This window comes from Peromyscus leucopus, chromosome X, assembly GCF_004664715.2.
Source record: "Peromyscus leucopus breed LL Stock chromosome X, UCI_PerLeu_2.1, whole genome shotgun sequence".
NCBI lineage: Eukaryota > Metazoa > Chordata > Mammalia > Rodentia > Cricetidae > Peromyscus > Peromyscus leucopus.
Window position 1 is genome coordinate 14312954 of NC_051083.1, and position 8114 is coordinate 14321067.

An 8114-nucleotide genomic window follows, 5' to 3' on the forward strand; every position below is an offset into this window, starting at 1 on the left:
CCACACCCACATAGTCCCATGCCAACAGGAAGTAGCCAGATTTGAATCAGCGCCCATACACCAAAAAAGGTGGGGATGTTTGGTTGGAGCCTCTGGCTCACCCCTACATGGTCCAGATAGCACCCCCCAAAACATGCCTGCTCAAAGAGCCTCCCCAGTTCTGCATTCTTGGTGGTTGCTCTAGCTTCCTCCCCTAAGTTGCCAGCTGCCCAAATCCCTGCCTAAACATTAAGTTTTTGACCATACTTGGCCACAAACCCAGCTTGCAAAGGGCACGTCATCGTCGTCCCCCCCACAACCCATAAACTCTCCCTGCTTCTGTTTGTGGGTCCAACTCCCCTGGCCCCAATCTCAGGGGCCAGAGGACCTGCCCAGAATTGCTCTCAATAAAGCTGTTGATATATTTTAATGTGGCTTGATCTGGCTTACTGCATTGGCAGAGAAAGTCATTGTTGGAGGACAAAAACCTATTAGCTGTTTTAGAAAGAGGGACAAATAAAGAGTTTCAGTGATGCTGCCCCAACCTCCTTACCCACCCACCCCCACTCCAGGCCGTATTCAGCATCCTGACTCCTGCCCATCACTGACCTATCATTGCCTGGCCCCCCATTCCCAGTCTCTCCTGCAAGGTGTTCTGGCAAATGGTCAAACTGTGTGTAATCTTTTCTTGGGAGGCAAGTTCATCCTCTGGTAGACACTAGCATTCACCATTCTTTTCCCAGCATGATATCCCTGGGAAAATCCCAGTTTCTGGGGAGTCTATTGTCTCAAGAGTCTGATATGGTAGGGAGGAGAACAAAGTTTCTCTCTTTAGAGTATCTTCACTCCTGCCTGGATAGTGACAATGTTGCTGCTTGCCTTTACTTCTCATGCTCTGTGCTTTATTTATTTATTTATTTATTTACTTATTTATTTATTTATTTATTTTAGATGGGGTCTCTCTATGCAATTCTGGATGTCCTGGCAACTCCCTATGCAGACGACGCTGGCCTTAAAATCCTCCTGCCTCTGCCTCTCAAGTGGTGGGATTAAAGGTGTGTGCCGCTCCTCCTGCTCCTCCACGCATTCTTCTTGTTTTTTTTTTTTTTTTTTTTTTTTTTTTTTGAGACAGGGTTTCTCTGTGTAGCTTTGCACCTTTCCTGGAGCTCACTTGGTAGCCCAGGCTGGCCTCGAACTCACAGAGATCCGCCTGGCTCTCCCGAGTGCTGGGATTAAAGGCGTGCACCACCACCGCCAGGCTTCCTCCACCCATTCTTGCTCCAAGGCTTTCAGATGTGGTCCAAGAGACACGTCTTAGTCCGTGGTCACCTGGCTAATTCAGTTCCCAAAAGTCTCGCCCAGGTCATCTCATCAAAGGAACCATACTGTAATTCCTAGGCCTGATTTCCATTCCCCCCCCCCATGCACTCTGCCATCATAACAGTTCTGAAACAGTGTCATACCTGTTGTGTTGCCTTTTTCTCTGGACATTGGGGGACAAGAGCTATTCAATATTCATATTTATCTCTATCCCAGAGCCCAGTGCCTGGTACACCATAGGTGCCAAATAAATGCTTCTTGGATGACCTCTGTGAGCTTTCTGCTTGCTCCTTGGGCCCTGCCTGACTCCATTTTCTCACTGTTTTCAGATTGTTTGTCTATACTTTGTTGGGCTTTGTTGGGCTCTGGACCTTCCTAGGCCCACATAAGCTAGGAATGCTAACATGGTTGAAGGGAGAGAGGGAGGGAGGAGGAAAGAGGGAGGGAAAGAAGGGAAGAGGCAAGCTGGAGGTGATTAGGCCTTTGTCTAAGAGCTCAGAGGCTTTGGAGTTTGTGCTGAGCAGGTGAGAGGCTGCTGTGGAATGTGACTCTCTGCGATTCCTCCCCCTCATACTCCACTTCCTGTTTATTCTGCCTCTAAAAATCACAATAGGGAGAGGTGGGGGATGGGAAGCAGGCCAGTCAGTTCTTTTGGGAGCCTTCCTGCTCCCTGCAGGCCTGGATGAATTGGAGTTTCAGCTCTTTAGAAGCCTTTACTTTGCAAAAGAGAAAATTGAGGAGCTAAGAATGTGATTAACTCACCCGGGAAACAAAGAGCAGAGGAGCCTGCATGACTTCAATCTCTTTGACTGGGAAAGCCTGGATTGTCTTTTCCTACTGAGTGCCACCTTTCTCTCTACTGCCTTGTGCCACAACCCCCTCCAATATTATGACCTTTGTATTCATGACAACCTCATCAAATATGCTTCTCTCCGATGAAAACCTTTTATTTATGCTGTATCCCATCCATTCAGTGAGAGCAAAGAGCTTTATGTAGACACTCCTACTGAGGATACCACTAATCAGAAGGAGACTGGAAAACTGGGTCTCGCATTCATTGCTGCTGACAGGGTTAAATGCTGTAACCATTGTGGAAACTCTTTGGCAGCTTCTGGGGAATCTGTACCCACTCTATGAACTAGCAGCTTTATTCCCATGTATTTACTATTTTTAAAAAGGGCTGAGCCAGATTGTCTTTTTGTTTGTATATAACTAAAATCAATAAATGAACTAATAAGTAACTTCAGTGTTCACTGGAAGGAGACTAGATAGACAAATCATGCTCATCTATACAGTGGAATACTGTGAGCAAGGAAAAGGAATAGCTGGCCCGACAAGACTACTCAGTAGGTCAAAATGTTTGCAGAGCCTGAAGAATTGAGTTCTATTTCTAGGACCCACATGGTAAAGGAGAGAACTGCTTCTTGCAAGCTGTCCTCTAATCTACACACACACACACACACACACACACACACACACACACACACACACACACTAAATAAATGTAATTAAAAATTTTAAATAATAGAAAAGTAATGAGTACCTGTTAACATATTCAAATATGTGGTTGGATCTCAGAAATGTATTATATGAAAATAGCCAGACACAAAAGAGGACGTTCTCTATGATTCTTTTTTAACAAAGGTCGAGAATGAGCAAAATTAATTGTACAGCGATAGAGATCAGAAATTGGATGCCTGGCGGGAGAGGTCTCAGAGAGAGTCAGAGATCAAGAGGTAAGATGTGACAACTTTCTAAGGTGATGATGGTTGTGTTCTGTACCTTGCTGGAGAGACTGAGTATGACTTTATGTACTTATTAAAATTTTGGCAGAATGCGGTTTTTTTTGTTTTTTTGTTTTTTTTTTCAAGACAGGGTTTCTCTGTAGCTTTGGAGCTGTTATGCCCAGATCTCAGGGATCCCCAAAAGACTACCATGAAGACTGAATCCAGTATGTAAAAGCAAAGAACCTATATTACCTTCAAGCTCTGGGGCTTGGTTTCTCTGTACCACGAAGCGGTGAGAGCAGAGAGCCCTGGCTCAGGTGTGGTAGAGTTTTTATCATAGCAGAGGTTGGGGTGTCTGGGCCTCTAAGCCTGTCATGACAGCTATGTGGTCAAGCTGTTTTGGGACCCCTTTACAGGAGCCTGTGCTGGAACTTGCTCTGTAGACCAAGCTGGCCTTCAACTCACAGAGATCCACCTGTCTCTGTCTCCCGAGTGCTGGGATTAAAGGCGTGTACCACCCCTGTCCAGCTATCAGCTGAATGTTTAGTATCTGTGCATTTTATTACATGAAATTATATGGCAATAAAAATGATGAGGGTGCTACACCTCCAAAATATCACAAAATCTTTTGGAAATGGAAAGGGAGCATAAGAAAAGAGAGGATGAATTTAAGATCTTTAATCACAAATACAAAGTAAATAATACTGCTACATTTCATGAAAGCCTGGTTAGTAATGTGATGACGCTGTGGTGGGGGATGTCCCATGCAAGTCCATTCACCCAGATAAGAGCTGAGAAAGAAAAAAAATCAGTTTCTTTTACAAAACAAACGTTTCAATACCTTCTTCAAGGTATGCTAGAAATCCTGCTTCACCCAGCTCAAGCAGCAGACTGTGCCAAGAATACAGTGTCTTCCTAGCCGTATGCTAGAAACCAAATATTTTAGAGTCCTAGTGCTTCCAGACAAAATCTCCACAAATTCAGTGGTTTAAAACAACACAGAGCCAGGCAGTGGTGGCCGGGAGTGGTGGCCGGACTCAGGAGGCAGAGGCAGGTGGATGGAGCTCTGTGAGTTTGAGGCCAGCCTGGTCTACAGACTGAGTTCCAGGACAGCCAAGGCTATACAGAGAAACCCTGTCTCCAAAAATCAAACACCACCACCACCAAAAAAAAAAAAAAAAAAAAAAAAAAAAAAAAAAAAAAAAAAAAAAAAACCTAACACAGAACTACACAGAACTATCCTCTTAAGGTTCTAGAGATCAGAGGTCCAAGTGGTCTCGGTGGGCTAAGGTCAAGATGTTGATAGGGCTGCCTTCAGAAAGCTCTGGAGACATTCTGTTTCCCTACTTTCCCCTGCTTAGAGAGGATCCCTGCGGGCTTTGTCTGGTGAAAACACTACAGTGTCAGAGGTCTTGATCGGGTTCCTTTTCTCTGTCAGTTGGAGATCTATCCAACTCCTAGACTCGAATCAGCACCTTCTTCCATCTTTACAGCCCACAGGAGCAAATTACTGAGTCTTTCTCAGGATACATCCTTCTGATTCCAAATCTTTGGCCTCTTACTTCCATCATTGAAAACACTTGGTTATTACATTGATCCTACCCATATAATCCAACGTGACTGCCCAATCTCAAAGTCACGTTACCTTAATGCATCTGCAGCCTTATTAGCCTTGCCTCTCTCACCCCCCCACACACACACACTATACAAAGGGATATTTTCTATGGGGGGTCTAGTGAATTAGTCAGAGGGACATGTGGAGCAGGGATACTATTGTGTCTACGCAACTAAGAGTTCATAGAACTGTATAATGTTATGTGTACCATCTTTCTAGGTTCTGCACTCAATGTGAGGTGAATATTTCAAAGGCTTCCGGTGGATTCTAAGCTGTTTCTCAGGGAAATGTGGTAAAACAGATTCTGTTCCATGAATTCCATTTGAATTCTCAATTGTTTTCATTTAGTTCATCAGCTCCTCAGATTTGAAAAGGGGCCTCTGTTCCAGCGATCTATTACTGCATAACAAACCACTGAATGGCATGAAAAAAGCAAAAATATTTTGCACACAATTCTGAAATTTGGGCAAGGCTCAGGGAGGACAGCTTGTCTGTACTCTACTTGGCATCAGCTGGGCAAGCGTAAAGGCTGCATGGAAGATGATTGGAATCATCGTTGATGGCTTACTCACATGTCTAGGGATTGATCCTTCTGGCTGGAATGTCAGTAGCACTAAGGACTGGAACACCTATGGGTCTGCTCTCCATGTGACTTGGGCTTCCGTTGAGCACGGCAGCTGGATTGCATACATCTGGAGAAAGAGCCATGTATGTATGTCATGCAAGAAGATCTTCTATGTCCTGGTCTTGAGAGTGAAAGTACCATTCATTTAGTTAACAATACCCTGCCTACATTCAAGGGGAGGAGACAGAGATCCTACCTCTTGATAGAGGGTGAAAAGATTGCAGCAGAGGATGTAGGCTCAGAAAGAACTTCATAGGCCTTTTTAGTGACACACCTGTAATACAAGTACTTGGGATGTGAATAGAGGAGAATCTCTGGAGCTCTCTGGCCAGCTGCTCTTGCCAAATTGTTGAGCTCCAGGTTCAGTGAGAGATTGTGCCTCAAAATAAATAAATAAATAAATAAATAAATAAATAAATAAATAAGGTGGAGAGTGATAAAGGAAGATACTGAATATTGAGTTCTGGCTCCATATACACACATATGTATACATGTGCCCCTGTACCTCCATGTACACATTCATAAAGTACACCACACACAAATAAGTAAGCAGACAAACAAATAAACAAACAGTAAACAAAGTAGGTATAGAATCTTGATGTCTCCTATATTCCACATGAGAGCAACCTGAGAGCAGACATTTCTCGTGCTCTCGAATTCACTAGGGAAAGGGCTGCTAGGTCTGAGAATTCCTCCCTGACCCCAGCACTAGAGTTAACTATTTAAATGTTTGCCACTTGCCCTTCAGATATTTAAAATATGAAAGAATTATTCACTACTTATCACAACACACATACACATGCACTCGTATATACTCCTAAAGCATCTATGAATTGCAGTTTGCAATTCCAATTAGACACTATGAAAATACTATACCTTCTTTTGAATGACTAATCTATACTAACTCCACTCCTTACATTCTAAACATACTTCGGCTCCTCTGGAGCACACATATTCTTTCACAATGTATGTTTCATTTTTTTTTAGAAACAGAGCTTAAATTATTAATTCATGTGAACATTTGGAAAGCATTTAAATATCTTGGTTAGAACTGATAATGTAGTTATTCCTTTTTCCTGTTTCCTTAACTACCAAACAAGAAATCTCCTCAATTAGATGTCTGCTAAGGAAGGAAAAAAAAAGGGCCATTATCTTAGGACATAGCAAGTTCTGTGAGTTATTTCAACATGGTGGAAGAGTAGTCAGGTTTTAATTGGCCCTATTGAGCTCACCTACAAGCTATGGCATTCTTTACCTCAGCAGTGTGGTATTCAAGCGGAGGGGGGCGGGGAGGGATGCAGAATCTACAAAGTTAGTTTTTTGCTTTTGAAAATATCAAATGAATCGCATCCTGTTAGCTGAATGCTCCTTGCTCAATGTGTACATATCAATACTAGTAAAATTGATATTGAGAAGAAAATAGATTACAGGAAATGCCCCACCCTCAACATTGTTTATTCAGCTTGCCAGAATAAAGAAGTGAGCTGGGCCTCTTAATGCAAGCCTACAATTCTAGCTATTCTGGAGAGTGAGGCAGGACAATCACAAGCTCATGGTCTACCTCAGCTACAGAGATAGTTTAAGGGCAGTCTGGATTTAGTGAGAAATAGGTTCAAATTAAAATATACAAAAAGGTCTGCAATTATGTCTCAGTGGTAAGGTGCTTGCCAAGCATGAGAAAAGGCCTTGGTTTCGACCTTCAGTACTAAACAAACAAACAAAGAAACAAACAAAACTGGCCTCTATGTTTTGCTAGTATTTTCTCATCTTTTCTTATCTGCAATGTTAGAAAACTCTTTTCCTTGACAATTCAAGACCAGAAAGTTACTACCTATTAAAATGTATATAAGTGGTAAGGGGATTCTCTAATCTTAATTTTTATCAGTTTCAAGTTAGACACAGTGGTAGATATGTTTAAATTACTAGGCAAAGGGATGCAAGAGAAAAGAAAGAAGCAATACAATATTTTTAAAAAGCACAAAATATGAGAAGATACAAAAGGATGTTCTTTTAAAAATAGAGCATCAAAACAGGAAGGGCTGAGGAAGACAGTTGTGGCTTTACTGTGCCTCATTTAGACAGATGAACAACTTTTATACTCTAGCTGGACTGAGACCTTTGATCCTAAAATGAATACACCTAGTTAAATATAAAAGGATGGAGGAATTGGAGAAGTTCAATCTTCAGTTTCATGGAAGACGTATCTGTCTGAGTCCTAAGGAAATGCCTTTGCTGTTTTCAATAATGGAGCACTAACTGACAGGTGGGTAGGGAAGTTCTGTGTACAGAGGTGAGTTGCCTTTCCTTTATCTGCTATTCTCTAAAGTAAGCATCTTTCTTCAATGGAGCAAGGGGATTCCTAAGTAACGTGGGAAATAGGGAGAAAAGTCATGGACTCTTCATTTTTTGAAACTGAAGAAGCCTTGAAACTCAAGCTGCTTTCATCTCATCTTTCTGGTGGCTTCACACCTTTTCCTGAGGCCAGGAAGGCAGCAAAAGAGAACAAATGGGGCCCCTAATTTGCACTCCACTTCTCTATCTTCCTATTCAAGATCTGCCTTGCAGTGAGAAGGATCAAATCTATGGAAAGCCCTGTATGTGCACCCAGGTCCTTTCCACAAAGCTCTACGAAGCCTCAGACCTGGGTGCAAAGACCTACAGCCCAAGCACACTGGGAAGAAATTTCAAGGTTGGTGGCTATGAGGATCCTGAAATGGGCTTAGGGTCATGCACAGGGAGTCTGAGCATCCAGAATTTGGTCTAAAAGGAGGATGGATCACACATTCTGAGCATTCCATCTGCTCTAAGGACTCTTTGCTCCATGGAAAGTGACAAGAGACACTGTGAA